The sequence below is a fragment of the Myxine glutinosa genome, chromosome 4 (assembly GCF_964187855.1).
Source record: "Myxine glutinosa chromosome 4, kmMyxGlut1.1, whole genome shotgun sequence".
Taxonomy (NCBI): Eukaryota; Metazoa; Chordata; class Myxini; order Myxiniformes; family Myxinidae; genus Myxine; species Myxine glutinosa.
The window spans coordinates 127,937,058-127,962,747 of NC_136264.1; positions in this window are offsets into that span (position 1 = coordinate 127,937,058).

Below are 25,690 nucleotides of genomic sequence, written 5' to 3' on the forward strand. Positions count from 1 at the left end.
TAGGAAAGGGAGTGACATCAAGGAACATAAGGAAAAGGTGGCATCTGGACCAAAAGAGAAAATGGAGTGTCCATCGGAGTCATCTGGGAACGAGTCTGAACAAATGGTGCTTGTCCGAAAGAGACTTGTTGAAGAACAACACAGAGACTCGGAGCTCCAGAGTTTGAATGGTAAAGCCATTACAGAGGAAGAGGCTATGAAGATACCTGTTGGTTACTTCATGAAAGGGGAAATACTCATGAGAAAATGGAGACCACCGGAGGTGCCAGCAAATGATGAGTGGAAAGTTCATTACCAAATTGTGGTGCCTCCGCCGTACCGGAAGGAGATATTGAGTTTGGCACATGAGACACCTTTGGCCGGGCACCTTGGAGTGAACAAGACATGTGACAGAATTTTGGTACATTTTTTCTGGCCAGGATTTTTTTTTTTGTTTTTTTTGTTTTTTTTGTATACAATATCGAGGCTCGTGAAAGAGCGAACATTAATCACACAGAAAGACAAACCGACACATAAAACATATAACATAGGGAGCGGTAGACAAGATGGGGAGAGAGGGGGAAGGACACAAACACAACATTTGAGAGCAGGGACCGAGAGACATGGAGACATCGAGAGATCTGAGAGAGGGCGAGGGCTTTGGGGGGGGCGTGGGAAGGGGGCAGTGGGAGAGGTATAAAACATATGGACACTGCCAGGACTTCCAGGAAAGAAGTTGGAATTTCAAACAAGGTGGATCTGGGGTGAATTAGCGGGGGTAGAAAAGATCAAGGTTTTGGATGGGGGAAGATAAGAGATGGTGGTGAACAGCTGTTTTAAAGACCTGGAGGGAGGAGTGGGATTGAAGGGAGTGAGGGAGTTTGTTCCAGAGGCGGGAGAAAAGAGGAATGAAAGAGTGAAGGTGAGCGGAGAGCCGAGATTTCGGCAGTTTAACCATCAGAGGGTTGCTGGCAGATCTTGTGCGACCTGTAGGAATATTTGGGGGACAGAGCACAGAGAGAGCTGGGGGTGCAAGGCCGGAGAGGAGTCGGTAGAAGACAGAAAGACCACCTACCTGCCTGCGGTGAGTGAGTGAAAGGCCCTCAGAGATAGCTTCATCGCGGGAGATTCCAATAATTCTGAAAGCTTTGGTTTCAACAGCGTGAAGCCGAGCTAGGTGTGAGGCAGGAGCACCGGCCCATAGGGGAGAACAGTATTCCATTGAGCTGCGGATGAAAGCCTTGTATGTGGTGAGGAGCTCAGGTGTGCCGAGGAAGGACTTCGCACGACGGAGGATGCCCAGTCGGTGACTGGCTTTGGAGGCCAGCTTTGAAATGTGGTTTTCCCAAGAAAGATCATGGCAGATAGTGAGACCCAAAATCTTGAGCGACAGAACTTCTTGGAGAGGATTGTTGAGAAAGTAGATGGGAGGGTTGTCCAGTCGATCTTTTCGGAGAGACATAGTAAGAGTGTGAGATTTGTCAGGATTGAAAGACATGTTCCACTTGTTTGACCAGTCTGTGATTTTGTCCAGGTCTTCAGAGAGTGAGGAGGCAGCAGACTGCCGATCTGAGGGAAGAGGAATGGAGCGGCAGAGGGTGGAGTCATCAGCAAAGAGATAGAGAGGATTTTCGAGAGAGTCAGAGAGATCATTGATGAAGACCAGAAAAAGCACGGGGCCCAGAACACTGCCTTGGGGAACTCCAGCCTGAACAGGAAGAGGAGATGAGAGAAACCCATTCAGGGCCACACGTTGACGACGACTAGAGAGGAAGTCCGCCAGCCATGCGTGGAGATTTCCATGGATACCAAAGGAGGAGAGTTTGGTGAGCAGAGCGGGGTGCCAGACCGTGTCGAAGGCACGTGATATGTCGAGGGAGACAGCTCTAATTTCCTGTTTGGCATTGAGGACCTCCATCCATTGTTGAGACAGCAGAAGCAGCATGTCCAGAGTAGAGTGACCTGGTCTGAAACCAAATTGATGATCAGAGATCAAGCCATTGGAGAAGAGGAAAGATTTCATATCAGAAGCAATGATGGATTCCATGACTTTGCTGATAATTGGGAGAAGGCTGATTGGTCTGTAGTTGCTAGGATCTGTTTTTGCACCTTTTTTGTGCAAAGCGGTGATGTTGGCTGATTTCCAAGCAGATGGCAGTTGACCTTGAGCAAAAGAGAGGGTGAAGAGAACAGAGAGAGGGTGAGATAGAGCAGCAGAGCAGGATTTTAGGACCCGTGGGCTGATGCCGTCGGGTCCAGTTGCAGAATCAGAGTCGAGGGTTGACAGAAACTTTTCCACCTTGTCAGGAGGAAAGGACACGGAGTCCAGGAGCAGCAGGGTACGACTGGGTATGGTGGGTACAGAGAGGGATGGGTTTGGGACACAAGATTTAGAGGCAAACACAGAGTTGAGGCATTCAGCTTTTTCACGTGCGGAGTCAGCTGTGTAGCCATTTGAGGTAAGGGAGGGGATGGAGGGGGAACAAACACCAGAAACGGATTTGACCAGACGCCACCAGGATTTGGAAGAGGGAGACAGATAAGAGAGTTCGGTCTTGAGAACGGAGAGATATTGTTTCCTGGCTCTCCTGAGGGTGGACACACACTTGTTTCGGGCTTTGTGGAAGGAAATGAGATTTCCTTCCGTTGGATTTGCTTTCCAGGAGACGAAGGCAAGTTGTTTCTGGGCAACAGCCTCACCACAAGATTCCGTGTACCATGGACGGGAGGAAGGGTATGACAACTGAAGACGAGATGGGATAAATCTGTGCATGAGAGAGAGCAATTTACTTTGGAAGAATTCCCAGGATGAGTTGATGTCAGAGGTGGTAGAGATGGGAGACCAGTCCAGATGATTGATGGCTGCTTGAAGACCGTGCCAGTTGGCCTGAGTGAAATGCCAGACTCGTCGCCGCTGAGCAGGCTCCCTGAGGATGGTCAGAGAGATGTCCACTTTAACAAGGACATGATCAGATGTTCCGATCGGAGCAGAAGAAGAGCAGCAGACATTTTCAGGGAAGTTAGTCATAACCAAGTCCAGAAGAGAAGATGTTCCGTTGACTGAGATCCGGGTCGGGAAATTGACAGATTGTGTCAGTCCCAGTGAGTCGCAGAAGTCCTTTGCTGAGGAGCCATGGCTGGTGAGAGAGGTACCCACACCCAGCCAACTGGCATGATGACAGTTGAAATCACCACATATGAGGAAGAGAGAGTTGGGATGAGTAGATAGAAGTTGGTCCATATCATCAGACAGCGAGATGTAGATGCGATGTGATGTGGCGGAGTTCTGTAAATCTTGCCATTCTTGCCAGCTGGTGGAAAAAAAATGGAGCGGCAGAGGGTGGAGTCATCAGCAAAGAGATAGAGAGGATTTTCGAGAGAGTCAGAGAGATCATTGATGAAGACCAGAAAAAGCACGGGGCCCAGAACACTGCCTTGGGGAACTCCAGCCTGAACAGGAAGAGGAGATGAGAGAAACCCATTCAGGGCCACACGTTGACGACGACTAGAGAGGAAGTCCGCCAGCCATGCGTGGAGATTTCCATGGATACCAAAGGAGGAGAGTTTGGTGAGCAGAGCGGGGTGCCAGACCGTGTCGAAGGCACGTGATATGTCGAGGGAGACAGCTCTAATTTCCTGTTTGGCATTGAGGACCTCCATCCATTGTTGAGACAGCAGAAGCAGCATGTCCAGAGTAGAGTGACCTGGTCTGAAACCAAATTGATGATCAGAGATCAAGCCATTGGAGAAGAGGAAAGATTTCATATCAGAAGCAATGATGGATTCCATGACTTTGCTGATAATTGGGAGAAGGCTGATTGGTCTGTAGTTGCTAGGATCTGTTTTTGCACCTTTTTTGTGCAAAGCGGTGATGTTGGCTGATTTCCAAGCAGATGGCAGTTGACCTTGAGCAAAAGAGAGGGTGAAGAGAACAGAGAGAGGGTGAGATAGAGCAGCAGAGCAGGATTTTAGGACCCGTGGGCTGATGCCGTCGGGTCCAGTTGCAGAATCAGAGTCGAGGGTTGACAGAAACTTTTCCACCTTGTCAGGAGGAAAGGACACGGAGTCCAGGAGCAGCAGGGTACGACTGGGTATGGTGGGTACAGAGAGGGATGGGTTTGGGACACAAGATTTAGAGGCAAACACAGAGTTGAGGCATTCAGCTTTTTCACGTGCGGAGTCAGCTGTGTAGCCGTTTGAGGTAAGGGAGGGGATGGAGGGGGAACAAACACCAGAAACGGATTTGACCAGACGCCACCAGGATTTGGAAGAGGGAGACAGATAAGAGAGTTCGGTCTTGAGAACGGAGAGATATTGTTTCCTGGCTCTCCTGAGGGTGGACACACACTTGTTTCGGGCTTTGTGGAAGGAAATGAGATTTCCTTCCGTTGGATTTGCTTTCCAGGAGACGAAGGCAAGTTGTTTCTGGGCAACAGCCTCACCACAAGATTCCGTGTACCATGGACGGGAGGAAGGGTATGACAACTGAAGACGAGATGGGATAAATCTGTGCATGAGAGAGAGCAATTTACTTTGGAAGAATTCCCAGGATGAGTTGATGTCAGAGGTGGTAGAGATGGGAGACCAGTCCAGATGATTGATGGCTGCTTGAAGACCGTGCCAGTTGGCCTGAGTGAAATGCCAGACTCGTCGCCGCTGAGCAGGCTCCCTGAGGATGGTCAGAGAGATGTCCACTTTAACAAGGACATGATCAGATGTTCCGATCGGAGCAGAAGAAGAGCAGCAGACATTTTCAGGGAAGTTAGTCATAACCAAGTCCAGAAGAGAAGATGTTCCGTTGACTGAGATCCGGGTCGGGAAATTGACAGATTGTGTCAGTCCCAGTGAGTCGCAGAAGTCCTTTGCTGAGGAGCCATGGCTGGTGAGAGAGGTACCCACACCCAGCCAACTGGCATGATGACAGTTGAAATCACCACATATGAGGAAGAGAGAGTTGGGATGAGTAGATAGAAGTTGGTCCATATCATCAGACAGCGAGATGTAGATTGCGATGTGATGTGGCGGAGTTCTGTAAATCTTGCCATTCTTGCCAGCTGGTGGGAAAATCTAATCAGAAAGTCCCCTCTGCACCTTTAAAACCAATTCCAGCTTTTGAAGAGCCATTCAGCCGAGTCATTATTGAACCCTGGCCCTTTACCTAAAACTAAGGCTGGACATCAGTATTTGCTGACCATCATGTGCGCTTCCACGAGGTTCCCAGAATCAGTGCCTCTTAGGGAAATTACTGCGGCAGTTATTGCGAAGGCCTTGATTAAATTTTTCACTTTGGTTGGCCTACCTAAGGTCATCCAGTCTGATCAGGGTTCCAATTTCATGTCAACGCTTTTTCAGCAAGTGGTACACCTGTTGGGAGTGGATCAAGTAAGATCAAGTACTTACCATCCCGAGAGCCAAGGGGCCTTGGAAAGGTTTCACCAGACATTGAAGAATATGATCAGAACGTACTGTTTTGAATGTGACAAGGATTGGGATGAGGGAATACCCTTATTGTTGTTTGCTACGAGGGAATCTGTTCAGGAGTCATTGGGATTCAGTCCTTTTGAACTTGTGTTTGGACACGCAGTTCGAGGACCATTGAAATTGGTGAAAGAACAGTGGCTACAGGAGGAGTCGCAGTCAATAGTGGTAGAGTATGTGTCAACGGTTAGGCACAGATTGGCAAAGGCTTGTGAAGTTGCAAGAGGAAACTTGAAAGTGACACAGGATAAAATGAAAGTGAGACATGACAAGAAATCTCAGATAAGAAATTTCAGTCCTGAGGACCGGGTGTTAGTGTTGCTTCCTGTTCCAGGTCATCCACTACAGGCTAGGTATTTTGGTCCCTATGCAATCGAAAGGAGGGTTAATGAAACAGATTATGTGGTGACAACTCCCGACCGACGGAAAAAGCGGCAGCTGTGACAGGTCAACCGACTGAAAAAATCTTATGAGAGGAAGCCTGGGAAAAAATGGGTCCTGTCTCACCTGTCGTGCCTATAGTCAGGGTGCAAGAGAATCCAGAGTTAAAAGTCTTCACCGATCACAACCCCTTAACCTTCATTCAAAAAATGAAAAATAAAAATCAGAGGTTGATGAGATGGAGTTTGTCTTTGAAGGAGTTCAACTTGGAAATTGAGCATGTAAAGGGCAGGGACAATGTCGTTGCCGATGCTTTATCCAGAGTGAACTAACTTTGAAAATTCCTGTAGGTTGTTTGGAAGTTTTGTTGCTTTCTTCTGGGGAATATTAATTATTGTTGCTCACGTGAGTTGATCAGCCATAGGTTGATTGGTAGTGTTCGGCTGTGAGTTTTACTTTTGTTTGTTAAAGAGGGGTTTTTGCATGAAAAGAAAGTTTTCACCATGTTCAAACTTTCTTTCTTGAGGATGGGGAGTGTTACGGATTCGTCACTTCCGTCTTTGTGGTTTTCATCCACTGGAAGCATTTTTAGTTTCATATACTATTATTGTTACAGTTTGAGTGTGAAATGGAGATAACTGTCTTCAAAGGTAAACATTAGTGTTTCAAAAGAAAAATGAAATGGATCGGGAGAAACCGGAAGAAGAGGAGGCAGAAGCTGATCAAGTGAGATCGGGAAAGGAAGGCCGATCTGCTTTGAGGTGTCGAGCGGACACTGGTGGACGTTGGTCACGAGCGAATATTGGTTTCCCCGGGAAAGGGATTCCTGTGACAGTGTCGTTATTGCTGGATCAGATAAACCTGCGTGACGGGTTTTGCTATTGGTTCCGAAAGTGAATCATTGCGGGAAAGCTGGTATGCCTCCATACGGGCCCGTCCGCCATTTCACCTCACACCATCCATTAGCCTGGTTCTCGTGTGTGTCGTGGACTTCGCTTGGGAATTCGCGGTTCTCCGCTTGGGAGCCGCTGATCGTTCATGTCAGCGTCATTGTCTGGTGAACCGAAGGTGTGAATTCCCAGTCGCCTTTTGGGTGAACTTTTACCTGACCGACGTCGGCCCGACCTCATCCAGCGGCTCTTCTGCAGCGTCGACTGTCAGCCGTCCTGGGTTCAGGTCTCAGTACGACCTTTTTTCTTGTGATCACCGGAGCGTGGATCGACTTTGGCATGGTGTCGTGACAGTGACTTTGGGGGTGTTATAGTTCGCTCACATGGAGTACTGTGAGTTATTGAGTTAAGAAACTGGTGGTACCATCATAGGAATTATGTGGTGTTTGCTGTGCAATTGAGGTGTTCTTGTACTTGCGCAAGTTGTTATTATTGTGCGATTTTAATACAATACTTGTGTTTTGTATCGATTGATTGGTGTGGTTTCACCATTGGTCTTTGGCACACCTAATAGCACATCTTTCTGCCGTGACTCCTTTTGGGGCTCGGAGGTACACCGTGACCGGGGTTTGGGGAGGAGCACATAACAAATGCCATAGTGATGGGTAAAATAGTGGCAAGAGGCTTTGGCTTCGCTGGCTCATTGCGGCTTTGCAGTAGGGTACAAGTAAATCAAGATAAACAAGTTATGGTAGAGCAGAAGGTAATCGCACGTCATTCTGTGCATTGTAGAATTTGCTGTGACGCATGCATGCAAAGCCATCACTATGCCCTAGATATCACAAATGTTATTGTTTACAGTGAGAAAAACGCCATCTTCCTTGCTTACACATGATGCCTCGATGCAGTGAGTGCTCCACACAAAATGCATAATGAACTTCACACAATGAATCTGACAACTTGGAAGTCTTAAAGGACATCTGTCTGCACTTTGGAGAGCGCCCAAATTTAAGAGGGTTCAGCATGACTTCCAGGTCAAATGTAGCAAGTCATGGGGTCGACATAACTGTAAGGTATATAGTCCAGGTATACCTTGAATGCTGCTTTAAATAGGCGAAAATTTTAAGGTAGCTATGGGGAAAAACTTTCCTTTCCATGTCATCAAGTTGCCATAAGAGGAGAGCCGGAGGCGCGTGTCATCCCGCTGTATTACCGACAATCCCGTGTGAATAATCCAGCAATGCCAACATGCCCGACCAATCACAACCTGATATTAAAAAGAACATTCTGACAAAGCTGACATGTTTTATTTCTAATTGGTGAATTTATATGTCGTTGTGAGGAAACGTCCTCTATGTGGCAAGTACAGGGCAAAAACCGACAGGAATAGTTTAGACTTTAGTGTATTAAGCGATGGGGCTTTTTTATCCTAATTAAAAAGAGACATTCTTTGAACTTGTTCACAGCTGCAGGTAAGGTCGACTTACTCGCAATGTGTTTGTATATCAGAGGAGGGCTCCACATTGTCAAGAGTAAATAAAGAAGAAAAATAAAAGTTTAAAGAAATCTGTTCAGCAGTGGAAGTCATTAATTAAAAATATAAAGTCGAGAGAGAAAAAACAAAGAAACGATTGTGATTTTATTTATACAGCAGAGCTATTTACAATATGTGTATGCAAAAAAAAACATGAACCCTTTCATTGCTTTTCTGCTTTAGTCTCACCTGTTTGCGTAAGCATGATGTGTTTGATTCCCTATGTTATTCAAGGTATCCTACCGAGCTGAGGTCCCAGCCTATTTTAATGACCTTCATCTGATTCTCACAGGGGCCCTCAACCATGACGCATATTCCATCAATATTACGAGCGACCAATGAACAGAAGCTCAATTGGACGATTTGTGTTGACAGGGTGGCTAAAGACCTGGACAAAGGTTCAGGTCCACTTCCAGACATCTCGATATATCTACAACATCTAATGTCATGGGTGTGAATTAATACTCAATACCTACCGAACCTCAACAGAGCTGCGGTCCATTGGCATTGAAGACTAAGTTAATCGGAATCGGAAATGTGAACTTACACCCCTATCTTATCATTGTCCAGTGGCTGTAAATTTCTCACCCATTCTGGTGCAAAGTAATAATGAAGGCACCGATCACATCATCATTAACAGATTTTATTCCCCAAGGGGGGAACTTGACAATGAACCAAGTTTCAATTTTTTCCATTGAGCGGTTTCAGAGATATAGAGGTGCAAATTTTTTCCAAGATGGCGTCTGTACAACGTGACCTATGACGTCATATCACGAAAAAATTATACAGGAGGCACTCCTGTGGTGCAAAATGTCGTGGCAATTGGACCAGCGCTTGCTGAGAAAATGATTTTTTTTTAAATGCAGACACGTACGCACGCACGCGATCGCTTGACCCCACTTTGTGCTTCGCGAGCGCAGGGTAATTAATTGCAATGGTCTTATCCAAAAGTACCTCCCAGGATTTCGGGCCATGCCACCTAGGGAGAGGAATGTCATCCTGGGGCGTCAACACCTCAAATTTTTTAACCAACGCACACAACATCCAAAATTGAATGCATGTGCATAACTAGTCTTTCAGTCATCAGACTCGAGATCATCGAACACACGACTAAACTTTCAACTTGGATATTTCAGCAGCTTAAAGGGAGGCAGACCATCACCTTCTCAGGGAAACTTTCTACAAGAACCTCTACCGAGATGCCTCTACCGAGGTGCTCCTCCCGAGTGCTCCCCAGATGCCATTCACATCCCATAAGCGAACGAGAGATAAAAATTAAACGGAATGGTGTAATGAACAGCTTTTAGACCATTTCGGGAAATTAAATTATGGGTGTGTGTTGCTCATAACTTCATTTTTCAGATTTATGAGCTGTGATTATGAAAGCTGTATTTCGATCTTTATTATGAAAAACATGCTTTTAAAGTGTTTACAACTGAAGATTTTTACTCCCTGTCTGTTCATGCACAACGTTAATTTTCGGCTTGGTTTATCGGATCCACATGTCATGCTTTTCTCTCGAGCTCTGCTAATAAACTCTACAGCCACTGTGCCATGTACCAATTTCTTTGGAATGCTACTGTTTACATTTTGGCATTTAGACTAATGTTGATGGAAAAGTGTCTCTGAAATTTCCCTCCAAAAATATTATAAGCAAGACAAGTAGAGCTACATTCAAAGTACACCACCCCCATGCCAAACAAATAATATGTCCTGCAGCGCGCGACATTGCCGGCAATGTCGGGGCACCATCAGCACCCTGCAATTCTGCTGTGAAGCACATGGAGACGGAATTGGGAGTGTGTAAAATAATTGATTGATTAACTGATTAATTGTGTAATTAAAATAAATAAATAATAATCATAAAATAATTAATTTCTTAATCAATTGGCTAATACCTAGACCACTACTGTTTAATCCGAATCTGTAACTTTTTGAAAAGTAATTAAGTGATTAATCGAAAAGTTACATAATTAATCGATTAATTGATTAATAAATAAATGAAAATTATACTTTATAGCCAAATCACTTGGTCCCTGTCATGTCCAAATATCAACTTCCTCGCTCAAAAGGTGCCTGAGATATTTCCCAGATGAAAAAGAAAGTAAACAAGTGATTATTAATGAAAATAAATAAGTAATAATCATAAAATAATTAATTTATTAATCATTTGGCTAATGGCATACCTAAACCACAGCCGTTTCATCAGCATCAGTAACTTTTTTTAAATTAAGTAATTAATCGAAAAGTAAATAATCAATTTATTAATTGATTCATCAATAAATCAAAAATACCCTTTACAGACAAATAACTTGGTCATTGTCATGTCCATATATCAGCTTCCTCGCTCAAAGGTGCCTGAGACATTACCCAGATGAGAAATAAAAGAAATACTTCATAAATCTATAATAATTAAATAATTAATCAATTAATTGATTCATCAGAAAATAAAAATAACGTTTTTGCTAAAGCACATGCTCACTATTGTGCCCAAATTTCAGCTTCTTAGCTCAAAAGATGGCGAAGATATCACCTGGACAAACAAGAAAGAAAACATTCAAAGTACACCACCCCCATGCTAAATAAATAAATAACATCCTCCAGTGTGCGGCATTGCCGGGGCTTTGGCGTCTGGCGATACTGCCGTGCAGCACCTATCCCTCCCAATTTTGTATTGGGAAGGAGAGGTGTACAATAATGAATTGATTAATTGCTTAACTAAAATAAATAAATAATAATCGTAAAATAATTTCTTAATCAATTGGATGATAGCATATCTACCTCAACCACCAGTATTTCATCCGAAGGTATAACGTTTTGAAAATTAATTAAATGTCCTTAATTGGAAAAATTAAATAACTAATTAGTTGATTAATCAATAAATCAAAAATATCCTTTATAGCCACATCACTTGGTCACTGTCATGTCTGAATATCAGCTTCCTAGCTCAAAAGGTGCCTGAGATATTGCCCAGATGAGAAAGGAAATAAATAAGTGATTAATAATGAAAATAAATAAATAATAATCCTAAAATAATTAAATTATTAATCAATTGGCTAATAGAATGCCTAAACCACCACCGTTTCATCCAAATCTGTAACTTTAAAAAAAACATCAATTGACTAAGTCATTGATCGAATATTTAAATAATTAATCGATTAATTGATCAATCAATAAACCAAAAATACCCTTTATAGCCAAATCACTTGGTAACTGTCATGTCTGAATATCAGCTTCCGAGCTCAAAAGGTGCCCTGAGATAATACCCACATGAGAAAGAAAATAAATAAGTAGTTAATACCTTAATAATAATTATATAATTACTCAATTAATTGATTAATCAAAGAACATGAAAGGTGTCGTGCAGAGCACGATACTTGCAAAATCCACTCCCCCACAAAACAGGTTGCCATGGATACATCAAAGTGTCGATTTCATTAAGATTTAAATTGACGATCATAATCAAAGCTCTGTACAATCGGATGGAAGTTGATTTATCTTTCAGCTGAAAACTTATGATTTCATAAGCTTGACATTGAGTTGATCTTTGACGTTTTGACGTTAAAAATAGTTGGTTTCCCAATTCAGTGAGGCACTATGTAATTGCTGTTTAAATTCCAAGTTAATTGGATGAAAAGTGAGGATTTTTCAGATGAAAATTGATGGTTTTAGAAGTTTGAAGTTGCATTGACCTCGACCTTTCGACCCCAAAATAGTTGGTTTTCCAATTCCGTGACACACAATGCGATTGCTCTTTAATTTTCAGGTTAATCGAAAGAAAATTGACGATTGTTCAGATAAAAATTGATGATTTTATAAGCTTGACCTTGAGTTGACCTTTTGACCTCAAATATAGTTGGTTTCCCAATTTAGTGCCTCAATATGCAAATGCTGTTCAATTTTCAAGTCAATCGGCTGAAAAAAGTCAATTTTAGAAATTTGGACTCAATATGACCTTTGACCTCAAAAACAATAGGCTTATTCCTTATGACCAACTCCACCAGCTGGTAAGGTTTTGTCAAGATATTGGTTTAAAATTGTGACCTGCAGGTGATTGACAGACAGACAGACAGACAGACAGACAGAATGAAAAATCACTCATAGAGAGACACTTGGCAAAACAGAGCAAAGTAGAATGGCACTCGGTAGAGCATCCTTCTGACCTAAAAAATAATTAGTGGTTGAATTCAGTGACTTGATATGCAAGTCCTCTTCAAATTTCAAGTCAATCGGATGAAAATTGAGGATTTTAGAAATTTGGCCTATGTTGACCTTTTGGCCTATGTTGACCTGAAATATACTTGGTGGTTGAATTCAGTGACCAGATATGAGTAGTGTAATAATGTTGCTTCTGGGACACCTCCGTTTAACATGGGAAATCCCTATCTAATGTCATTTACCCCCTTGTCTTTTTCAAAAATCATAAACACCTCTATTTCTCCCACCCTCATCTTTATGAACCTTTTGTCTGTAGTACCTATCCTTAATGTTGTTCATTAGACCACTCAAACACTACAAATATTTGTTTTCTCTTATAGACCTATCATCCTTCTTCTACATATCATCTGGCAGATTAATCTTTGACCCACTCAAACATTGACCCATTCACTTCCATATTAATTCTTTCCCTCCCTCATTGCCCCTAAACACCTATATTTCTCTCACCCTGTTCTTTACGAACCTTCTAACCTTTTGACATGTTATCCTTATTCATTAGACCACTTAAACACCTGTGATCCTTCTGACCTCATGGACCTTTTAACCTTTTACTCTTAATATCATCTGGTGAATATAACCCACTCAAACAACGACCCTACAAATATTTGTTTATGCGTGGGAAATAATTTAATTCTCCTACAACTCTCTTCACCATCTAATATATTAACAAAAAATATGTTTGAGTTTGGTTCTTTATTAAGATATTTTAACTGAGCTAAGATAAAATGGTAAACCTCCCTCAATGTTCTTGCTTGAGCGCCTCCAGTGCCACATACCATTTTTAAATTAAAGTATATATTTTCCTGACAACCATCAAAGTTTTCCGTCCACTCAAAAATATTTCCATCTTTTTTACCCAATTCACCGGTATTTAAATTAATTCTCTTATTTGTTTTGTGAACTTTTTTACCAGTTGCCTTTTCAATTATACCTATTTGATATTTTTCACATTCATTATGTTTTCCATTTATATACCAAGGTTGATTACACCTCCACTCTTTAGTCTGGTTGATACTTGGTTCTATCATTTATATAATAGTAAAAAAGGCGGCGGTAGCCCGTTAAAATCCCCAACCCCCCCCCCCCCCTTTTTAACTTATCACTTATATATATCTTATCACTTATGTATATCTTATCACTTATATATATCTTATCACTTATATATATATCTTATCACTTATATACTTATATAACCATAAGGGAGACTATCAATTCCATTTTCTAAAATAAACCTCTTATCATCAAAAGCCCCCAATGCTTTCTTATTTATCTCTTCTGAATATAATTGATGTTTATAACTTCTTATTCCATTAATCTTTCTAAACTCTTCTTTCTTTGTTGTTAAACAGTTATAATAATCCTTAAAGTTTATTGTTTCTTTAATAACATTTTTCTTTACACCTTTTAACTTCTTATCAGTCTTTTCAACGTTATTCACAATGTATTTATAAGCATAAGCCTTTGACCTCAATCCCACAAATTCACTCATAACATTTCCTCCTAATTCATCCTTGAACTTTCCAATCACCTTTTTATTTTTAGAAGAGAACAACTCACTCTCTGGACTGTAATTACTCGTGTCATAGATATTAATGTCTCTTTTCATGTCTGAATAAACATCGTTGGTATTAATTTTCAAAATAAAACTATCTGTATCCATATAAAGTAGATTAACATCATTTTGATATTTCTTCCTCAAGTTATTATAAAAGTAATCATACATTAATGACTTTGATAAATCAAGAATTGTTGTTCCAATATAAATAGGTTTGTTCATTTCAATACTCTCTTTAATCAAATGGATCGCACAAAAGTTCTCAGTAAAGACCTCAGCTCGAGTAAAACTCGGTCTATTAATTAATTTTGATGCTTGTTCCCAAGATGTTGATAGTCTGATATTTTGTCTTTTCCTCACATTCTCCATAGTCTTACCAAAGACCGCATTATTCATCAATTTATAAAAGTCTTTCTCAAAATCTGTTTTTGACTCTGTTCTTCTTTGTGTATTAAAATCAATGTACCCCTTTAACCAATGACTTTGATTGAACTTTAGAACCCTATGGATCTTCTCTACTCTTAGACCTTTTGATAAATATTGTCGCAAATTTCTTTGGTGTAGAACATAATTTTTCTTGTTATATAATGTAGTAAGTAATTTTTCTGTTGATTCACCTATATCAAACGATCGTTGATAATCACTCAACCATTCTTTCTTTGGACTTGCTTTCTCACAAGCAAATGGGAGATCTTTGTTTAGGTTATGGAGTTCCTCTGGATATTTTAAATCAATTTCAAAATAATAACCAACTTTTTCTTCATCCAATTCTTTTTGTGTAGAGATACATACATCTTGTAAAACGTTTTTGTAGTCTTTTTCCTTTACCCATCTAAGTTTTCCATAAGGAAGAGCCTGAGACATTGCCCAGCCATACAGGTTGTTCGCGTCATAGTACATCAAGTAAGAACTCTCTTTCGTTGGATCATAATTTGGAAGATATTTGTTATTTGCTTTTGCGTATCTACTCGAGCAGACTTGTGAAATTCCACCTCTTTTTGCCTTTTCAATCATCAAAAGCATATCAACATCGGTTATCAAATCCAAATCTTGTTTTGTCATTTTCAACATCGCACTCCAGGCCAATCCAGGTGCTGTGTAGTAGTGAGCAGGATCCAATCCATATCCAGTGCGACAAACAGATCTAAAGGCTTCAAATACATCGGCCAATAAAAGCACATCAGTTTTGAGATACAAATCGTGATACTCGCCAAGATTCTTGATGTTATATTTTTCCCAAACATTTTGTGCGTGTACATAATCTTTATCAGATATATGACTATTATTTAATTTGTTATAGAAATTTTCTTTTGAAGGAAGTTGTGTTTCATTGAATCTCTCAAATGAGTCCATATAGTCATAGGGGTAAATTCCCTTTTGTGTTAGAAAATCTTTATCTAAAAAATACTCTGAAAGACATGGAAACTCTTTTAGATTTTGAACCAAGTTAACCAATGGACTTGCCATGAATTTAAATGTATCAAGAAATCTGATATGAGTAATAGGAGATGTGTGAATTGTTTTTGTGAATGAAATGTATTTCTGATCCGTGTTTGGAATTGCTGAGATACTTCCAGAAGTCTTTGAGAGTTCCTTGATAAATAGATGTGTATCATAATGAGCGTTGTTATGAAGAAAGACAGGAATGAAAGAGGGGAGTTGATAATTAATATTACAACTTTGATGAGCCGGACCTCTATATTTACCAGTGAGATGACAATGGTCTCTAACCTTTAGACCTTTACCAATTTTCTCCTCACAAATATGACAGACATTGTTTTTTATAAATTCCCTTTTTTCTTTACTTGTTAAGGACATTGGTTTATTGGTTTCTCTCATTATCTTGGTTAATCGAACACAGTCTTTTTCTAGTCGTTTCACAAACTCCTCTGGGGTATTTGAGCCTCTATACATCTCTAACTTGTTATATTTATCACCAACGGATGATTTGATATAATAACAAAAACCACAAGGAGTATGTTTTTGATATTTATTTGTGTATGATTCTTTTGGATCTTGAGAAGCAGTATCAATTTTTTCTAAAATACTTTCAAAATCAGCATATATAACAAATGGATGTTTGATCTTTTTATTTTCATCTTTGAATGTGATCTTTGAGCCTTCTTTAGGCATATTGATTACCGTTGATTTATGTTCGCCACAATAATTTGAATGTTTATCTAATCTTTCTTGTGAATTGAAGAAGTTAAGACAACGCAAACAAATATATATTTTATTTGTTCTCTTACAGACTTGTGGTTTTATTAATTTAGCAATATCTTTGATGTATGTATAATGTGAATTTTCGTCTGAATTAAAATATAGAAGATTAATATGAGTTTGTTTACAATTGTCAGAAAGCTTTAAAACCTGAATGTTGTTTGTTTCTGTTAGACCATAAACATTAACTGATAAATTATTCATCTTTTCAAATTTAGGAATATCATTTAAAGTCATCGGAAACTTTAGATCTTTCGTATTTAATGTATTCTCATATTTTTTATAATGAGATACTCTTTCATCATGAAAATGTGGAGGATGTAAGTGTGCTAAAATAGACCAGAGAAAACATTTATTGTCTTTATTTTTGATATTGATAACTGCTTTTCTATTTTTGATAACACTGGGTAAATCAATGTAAGAAGAAGCTTTTAGAGGATCTGATTTAAGAATATGAATGTCTATGTAAATAATTTTTCCTATATTGAATCCACTTCCTACGATTGAATTATCCACATCTTGCTCTTGTTTAATAAGTTCATCATAGACTCCTGATGTTTTAAAATCTTGATATGAAGATATAAAGTGTGGCTCAGTTCTCATGTATGGTGCATCTATAACTCCTTCATCCTTTGTCATTTCTAATTTTACTCCCATATAAAATTTAAGTGGTTTCATTTCCTTTAGTGTTTTTTCAATCAACGTTTGAACAGCAGGTTTAACTATTTCTACAGCATCAACTATAGACTCTGGTTCAGGAGGTTTGAAGTTAAAGACTCTTATTTTAATATGTCCTTTGAATGCTCCATCAGAGTTTTTAGTTGTGATAAAATTTGATAAATGTAGATTTGTTTTAAGATGTATTTTGAAGCCTTTCTTGAGGATATTTTTATTACATGTAGAACAGTGTTTTGTTTCAGGTGGAAGAGGGGAAAGTTTGTTTAAAATGTTGTATGTATGTTTTGCGGTGAGAATATGTTGTTTATAATATTTTACTTCCTTCTCGCAAGTATCACAATAAACCATATTTATAGCGTGAGAAAACGTGGTGTTTTATATATATCACTGTGCTTAAAATAAAACACTTTTGAGCTTTACAGCTCCGTTTTATATATATCGCTGTGCTTAAACTAAAACACTTTTTCACTCAGAATCATCTAAGTCATAACTATCACATGAATACTCAGAATCATACTCAGAGTCATCAATAAAGCTACTCTCATAACTATCATTTGAGCACAAACTATTAGTATCATAACTATCATCTGTGTTCAATGAAATACTATCATCACCATCGTCCAAGTTCAATGAAATACTATCATCACTATCGTCTGAGTTCAATGAAATAGTAAAATCTTCACTGCTGTATTGACTCATATTTAATTAGCAAGAAAAATATTCCCATCAATATCTATATACTTTCTTTCATTAACAGATTCAATCTCTACAATTTTTATATCAAAAGTTATCTTTAAATAATCTCTAACTATCATAGAACGAAATGACATTTCACCAGAAATATTAACATCATTCATTTTACTTAGATCTACACCCTTTGGATTATTAAAGAAAATACAAATGTCTCCTCTAGAATTATTAATGGTCTTATCATTCTTTTTCAAAGTATCGTGGTCAATCACTTTTTCAAGCTTTGAATAAATTGCCAGGAGTAGAGGAGAAACTTTTGTTAGATTTACTTTAATGGATGTCTTTCCAGGTATAGTTAGAGCTCTTCCTTTAAATGAAATAGAGGGGCTCATGTTATTTTCCATAACTGGTTTTACCCAAAAATTTCCATATTTATCTTTGTTCAATTTAACATCTTTGACATATTTTTCTATATCTTCCACCGAAGTAGAGATTGATTGAAATTTGTCTTTTGTGCTTTGAAACATTGTATTTATTAATGAATAAACTTGCGTTTAGTTTAAGTAAAAATTTACCACATAAATATGATAAGTTCTGAAGGATATTTAGAATTTCCAGACTCTCCATATGATAAATTAGAGAATTGTCCGGCTTGTGATAGAGTGGGGCTTAATGATGAGGATTCATATAAACAATGTATTTTCTGTGATTTAATTTTAATTAATGATAATAAGAAATATAAAAAAATATATAACTCTTTTAAATTAGAACCAAAAATGAATTACTTTACAAGATTAATAAGAGAGATGAATGTTAAGTATTGTGATGATAATACACCATTTCTTTCAAGGGAAGAGACTAATTGTATTGAGGAAATGTATAAGGGTTTAATGATATTTATTATTCAAAATAATTTTAATGGAAATGTTAATACAAGATACTATATAAATAAAATAATGGATTATTTTGAAATTAAACCCGAACTCAGGATAAAATATAGAGTTTCTCAAATAGCTCAAAAAAAGTTGGATAACTTGTTTTCCAAATATATAAATGAATGATTTTTTACCCGTTTGGGAAAATAAGATAAAATTTAATAACCATAAAAACATTCCAAATTCATTGAGATGTCTAATAGTTGGTTCAAGCGGATGTGGAAAAACCTGTTTACTTTTAAAGATGCTCCTTGGTTCTAATTTTTTAGATTATGATAATTTAATAATTTTTACAAAGTCAAGTTTTCAACCCGAGTATCAACTACTCTCACAGGGTTTTAATGCGGGTCTTAAAAAGGAAGACATTATCGGTTTATTTAAACTTCAAAACAAACTAAATGATTATAATATTGATGATATAATACAATTATTTTGTGATACACAGAAATCAAAATCGAAACCCATAACTTGTATTCTCAGTGATAATACGGATGATATACCTTCACCTCAAGATTTAGATAAATCAAAAAAGAACCTTGTCATCTTTGATGATTGTGTTAATGAGAGAAACCAAACAGTAATGGATAGCTACTATACAAGAGGGAGACATTCTTCTTGTAATTGTATATATCTTAGTCAATCATATTTTCAACTCCCTCGACGCTCAATAAGAAACAATGCCAATACTTTTATTTTATTTAAGTTAAATTCAATAGATGTAAATAATTTTTGGAGAGATAATTGCTCTACGTTATGTAGTAAAAAAGAATTTGAAAATTATATGAAACACACGATTGGAAAATATAAATATATTGTTGTGAAACAAGATGAGATACTAAATGATATTTTTCAATAAATAAATACAGAAAATGAATACTGAAGAAAGAGAAAGAAAGTTTAAGGAACATCAACAATTAGTTTCAAAAGTTGTTAAACAACAGGAAGAGATAAAGAAGAAACGGAGACAGAAACTAACTGGTGAAGAAGCCTTTGAAAGAAAACAAGAGAAATTCTTTAAACCACTTTTGAAAACTCAACACCCTACAGTTCCCACGGTAGAATTTACTCCGAAAAAACTTCAAATGCTCAAAGATTTTAGTCAGATAACAAAACAAGAACTTGGTGAATTAGAATATGATGACGAGGGATTATTTCGGAAACTTGAGCAGGTAAATCAACCCCCTAATTATGTTGTGGAAGCTCTTCAAAACAATGAATATTCTGCGGGTTCAAAAACCAGAGCAGGTCTCATTCCAACAGAAGAACCAGCAGTGTTTCATCTTGTGGAAGAAAAGGTATTGATATTTAATGATGAATTGATGTTCTTGAGTTCTACTCAACCAAATGTTAAATTAACTCCAAGATTAATGTTTCTTCTAACAAACCCCGGATTCAGCGGTTCAAAATATTTTGAGGAACCACTTGATATGGAAAGAGAGGAAGATAGGGTATATATTGAGTTGTTAAATACACTTGATTATGGAGTTTCTGTTGCTGGTAAAAGTAAGAAGAATGAGAAGGAGAAACATATTATTGATGCTTTAAGTAAGCTTGGTTCGGGTGTTAGTTTTCTTCCAAATGACCCATCACAATTAGTTAATAGGCTATTATTGTTATTAGGTAGTAAGAAGGCTGGAAACAACAATTGTTTTAATGAATCCTCAGCCATTTTAGATCAGTTGATGAACATGAAAATAATTAATAAATGTCAATACAAAGATATTTTATTACATATTAAATAAGATGAGAAGCACAATTCTTAGTTTTAATTTCACAACGAGCGATTACACAGCTTCATTCCCTTACCCACTACAACTTGACCCCCTTACCTCATATGAGGCATCTTTGTTGTCAATGGAAACTTACAATACCCTTTTTAATATCACAGAGAAAAACAACAAGTTTAGTTATAATCCAGGCACTGCCTACAAAACTATAACTGTTTCACCTGGAGCTTACGAGATTTCTCAAATATCTTCAGAAGTCTCTCGCCTTATGAAAGAAAAAGGTGATGAACCAAAAAATATTGTAATAGATATTCAAACACACACTTCAAAATCAACTATTAAACTGAAAAATAATTATAAAGTTGATTTCACGATTGAAAATTCGTTCAGAGAGCTATTGGGTTTCTCTTCAAAAAAGATTGAAAATAACGGGACGTTTTACAGTGATAATGTTATCCAAATATCCTCCGGTATAAATTCAGTATTAATTCATTGTGATTTGATTGATGGTGCTTATAACGATGGAATAAGAACAAATACAATATTTTCATTCAGTGCATACTCAACCCCGATTGGTTATAAATTTAATATGGAACCAAAAAATCTTGTCTATTTACCTGTGTCAGGAAAAACCATATACAGAGTAAATTTTAGGATAACCGACCAAGATAATCGTATGATATCCTTTAATGATGAAATTATATCCATCAGAATTCACCTACGTGAAGTTTTTCAATAAATAAATAATGGTTATTGTAAGAAAACACGAGTTGGGAAAATATAAAATAATTACAGGGGAGGGCATGTTCCTTTCACCAGACTATACAAGGTATGTGGGTAAAGGATACTATAAACCTAAGAGACAACGGGGTGTGGGTCATCAATTTCGAAATAAAGGAGATGGGATAATTGATACTCTAATGGGTATTGGTTCAACCATTCTTAAACATAAAGACCTAATTGGTTCAACTGCTTCTCTCATGGGAAATGTAGCAGGTGTTGTAAAGAGTATAAAAGATGCTCAAAAGGAGTCCCATAAATTACAAGCAATCAAAGAAATTAAAAAAGGTAAAACTCAACTATCTTCACAAGAACGACAAAAAATCATTAAAATACTTGGGTCAGGGTTTCAACAATTTTAATACTATATAAATACAAGTATGGAAGCGATTGATAGTATCTATGATTTGGATGATACGATTATCATTTCAAACTCTACTAAAAAGGAAGACTATTTTAAGGTAAATGCTATTACAGGAACCGACTGGAATTCAAACGGAACAAAAAGTTTTGAAATAAATAATCAACAAACTTACTTGAATATAGCTGATAGTTTCTTGCTGTGTAAATTTAAATTCACTAAGGCTGCGAATAATACTAATGCTACACTCGTAAATGATTTCTTCTGGAAAATGTTTGACAGTGTTCGCCTGTATATTGGAACACAAGAGGTTGAAGCGGTTGATTATGTCTCTGCTACATCTGAAATGATGAAATTTACACTATATTCGTTTGGTGATAGAATGGGTAAGGGAGCTGTTGAAGGCTTTATTCCTGATATGTCAACGGGAACAAACACAGACCCTGGTTATAGTCAAAGGAAGTCAATGTATAATGATGACGCAAAAGCTGAGAATAGTTTTACCGTAGCAGTACCTCTTAAAGGTATATTTGGATTTTGTGATTATGATAAAGTTTTGTATGGTCTTAAAATTAGATTTCAACTACAAAGGAATGATAATGTAAATAGATTGCTTTTTGGGGATGAAAATGCTTTTGGAGAAAATAATAAATTTGTTATTAATGATTTGTGTTGGTATATCAGTGAATATACTCCTAATCTTAAAACGGAAGAGATGTTAAATAGAAGACTTAACTCAAAGAAACCGCTAAATGTATCATACCTTAAAAGAAGATGTCAACACGTTAAACTGGAACACACTACCTACACTTGGAATTTAGGTGTTCTTCAAGGAAAGCCACGATACCTCTGGCTCATTTTTAAAAAACCAGATGGAGAGGAGGGTACTAATAAGAATAATGCGCTGAGTGATAATGCTAAGGTGAAACAACTTCGGGTTTCTCTTGATGGCACATTTTATCCGCGAGATAGATTGGAAATTGATTGGGAAAAAAATGATTATGCGGAAGCCTACAAGTCCTACCAAAAAGTGTGTGAAAGTAATGGTAATAATGATCCTATTTTGGATATGGTTGCATTTAAAGGTTTATATACAATCTACGCAATTGACCTGAGTTCTCAAAAGGAAACTATAAAGTCTAATCGAGTGGATACTTCTCTATACATTGAAAGAGGGGAGAATGAAGAAGTTGATGCTTATTGTTTGCTTTTGGAGGAAACAGAATTACAGATTAATACAGATAATGGTGTTATGATTAATATCACATAGGTTTTTTCTCATAAATAAATGGTTGGGGTATATGTTAATCAAATCAATCTTAATAAATTAACATCTTGTATTCAAAATCAAAAGCCTTGTATTATTAATGTTAATACAATTCAAAGAAAAGGAGCTGTAAGAATTGATGTTTTACTCACACACACACAAGTAAAAACACTAAATGATGTTGGATCACTTAAAATTAAAATGACGAAACCTATGTTAAAGAAATATTCAATAGACGAGTCAAGAGGAGGATTTCTCCCGTTTCTAATTCCTTTATTTGCTGGTTTAAGTGCGGCGGGAGCATTGACTGGTGGTATTTCAGCAGCGGTAAAAACTGCTAACGAAAGGAAGGCACAACTAAAAGCTCAAAAAGAATTGGAAAGACATAACAAGGAGTTGGAGAAACAAATTAGTGGAAGTGGTGTAATTGTAGATTTTGCTCAAAAACTTGAAAGTCTACCTGATAAAGCTAGATTGTTGGTTGGTGATATGCTTTCCTCTATCGCTCAAGCGGGTGTTAAACTAACTAAACGGGGTAATGGATTGTATCTTTCTCATAAATAAATGGATAAATGGTTTAAACAATTTGGAAAGAATACAACGTCAAATATAGAACTAGCCAAGTATTGTAAAACACTAAAAATTGATAATGTGGTAATCTGTATGAGAGATGAATTAATACATATAAATAAGAATACAAAGAATATTATTATGAATTTAGACACACAGAATGGTTCTCATTGGGTTTGTATTCATAATAGTCAGGATAAATATTATTTTGATAGTTATGGTATGCCACCACCTGTTGAAGTAATACAATTCTTACAGAATGGTGTTTATCAAACATTCCAAGTTCAAGAAATTAATTCTAAATGTTGTGGCCAATTATGTTTATATGTATTATTTCAACTCAACAATAATGAAAATTTTTATGATATCATTTTTTATCTAATATAAATGACCTATGTTGGAAAAGATGGTTCTATCTTTGGAAAATCCTCTCAGGATATTGATTTATCAAATTATTATACAAAGGCACAGGCTGAACGACAAAAATATAGTGTAAGTAAAAATATTAATATGAAGAATACTTATAAATTAATCAATTATCCAAACCCTACAGATGCGAATGACTTGATTAGATTCAGTGATTTATCACAATATATATCTTTAAAGAAAACAGCACGTTTTGTGAAACAAGTAAAATTTACAACCACAACACCTGGTTATACTGACCATACACCTTTCCTCATTGAATTTAACTACCTGCTTACAATTAAATTTTATAAAGAAGGACATTTAGTTAATATGCGAATTAATAAATGGGGGTATGATATGCCTGATTTAGGGTATAATTGGTCTTTTTCAATAAACATAGAAGACCTACATGATTTAAATCAGTCTCGTAAAGAAGAATATTATCCACTTGGTGAAGATAAGGATTTATGTGGAAGTACAATTAGTAAACAACAAATACGTGATTTTAAGAAAATAAAAATATATGATAGTATAGCGATGGTTCGCATGACAAAGAAGGAAGGTAATGAGATAAGGATAGAAAGCCGAGGAATACAAACCGATTTGGTAGTGGGAAGATGGGGTGGTATTACCTGTCATAATATTAATCTCACATATATTTCTGATACATAAATGGCAGGAAGAAGACTACAAGAGAATTATAATTTTTGTATTCAAGGATACCTACAAGAAAAGGGTGCTCGGTATTACATACCTTATGATTTGGAGCATATACATGGGAATTTTGTCATAAAAAACTGGCCTTATACTGATATTGCTAAACCCACAAATAGAGACTTGTTAAAAATATTAAATAAAAATGAACTTCTCAAAGTTATGAAATATAAAACTCTTTTAGAAATCGTCAACAAATCTTATTGGTATCCTATTATGAGAAAAATAATTATAGATACAAGAATATCTCAAAATCCAGATGAGTATATGTATAATATTCTTTGGGGTTCAAACTCAAGGGTAGCAAGGGATGAGGAAGGAGTTGAAGAAGAGAAGGAGGAAAGAGAGAAAAAGGAGAAGGAGGAAAGGGAGAGGGAGGAGAAGGAGGAGAGGGAGAAAAAGGAGGAGAAGGAGGAGAGGGAGAAAAAGGAGAAGGAGGAAAGGGAGAAAAGGGAGAAGGAGGAAAGGGAGAAAAGGGAGAAAAAGGAGAAGGAGGAGAGGGAGAAAATGGAGGAGGAGGAGAGGGAGCAAAGAGAGAGGGAGGAAAAATATAAAAAGATGGAAATCAGTGAGATTCATAAAAGATTGAGTGTATTAAAGCAAATAAATCAATCTCAACGCACCGAAGAGGAAATTAAAGAATTAACAACTCTTATGAAGATAATGGTTTCAAAAATAAGAACGTCAATGTCTTCAATTTCAGGGAGGAGATTTAAACGAGAAAGTGGTGAAGAAGAAGAAGAAGAAGAAGAAGGAAAAGATTATGTGATTGATGATGTTGGTGTCATTGACTTTAGTTAGTTTTTATTTGTAAATAAATGGAGGAGAGAGTGAAGGCATTCCTTAGGATTCTTTATGTTTTAAAAATAAAGATTGAAATGTATATGTTGAAAACCAAAAAGGTTTTGATACTCTGTCGGAATTTTTCTGATAAATAAATATGAGTTATTGTCTCAAATGTAAAAAGAAAACTAAATCTAAAAATATCTCTTATGTTAAAGCTAAAAATAATAGAGTTTATCAAAAAGGAATATGTCAAGTATGTGGCTCTAAAAAGTGCCAATTCATCTCTCCTAAAAGAGGAGGAGACATACAAAAGTTTCTGTCAGGAAGTAAATTTACAACAACTGGAATTCCAGGGGAATTACACCTTCCAGGGTATTCTTTCTGTGGTCCAGGAACAAACTTGGATAAAAGATTAGATGAGGCTGACAATCCTAAACCTTGGTCTAAACCTACAAATAGGGTTGACGAAGTGTGTATGAAGCATGATATTGCTTATGGAAATACCACTACGTTGACTGA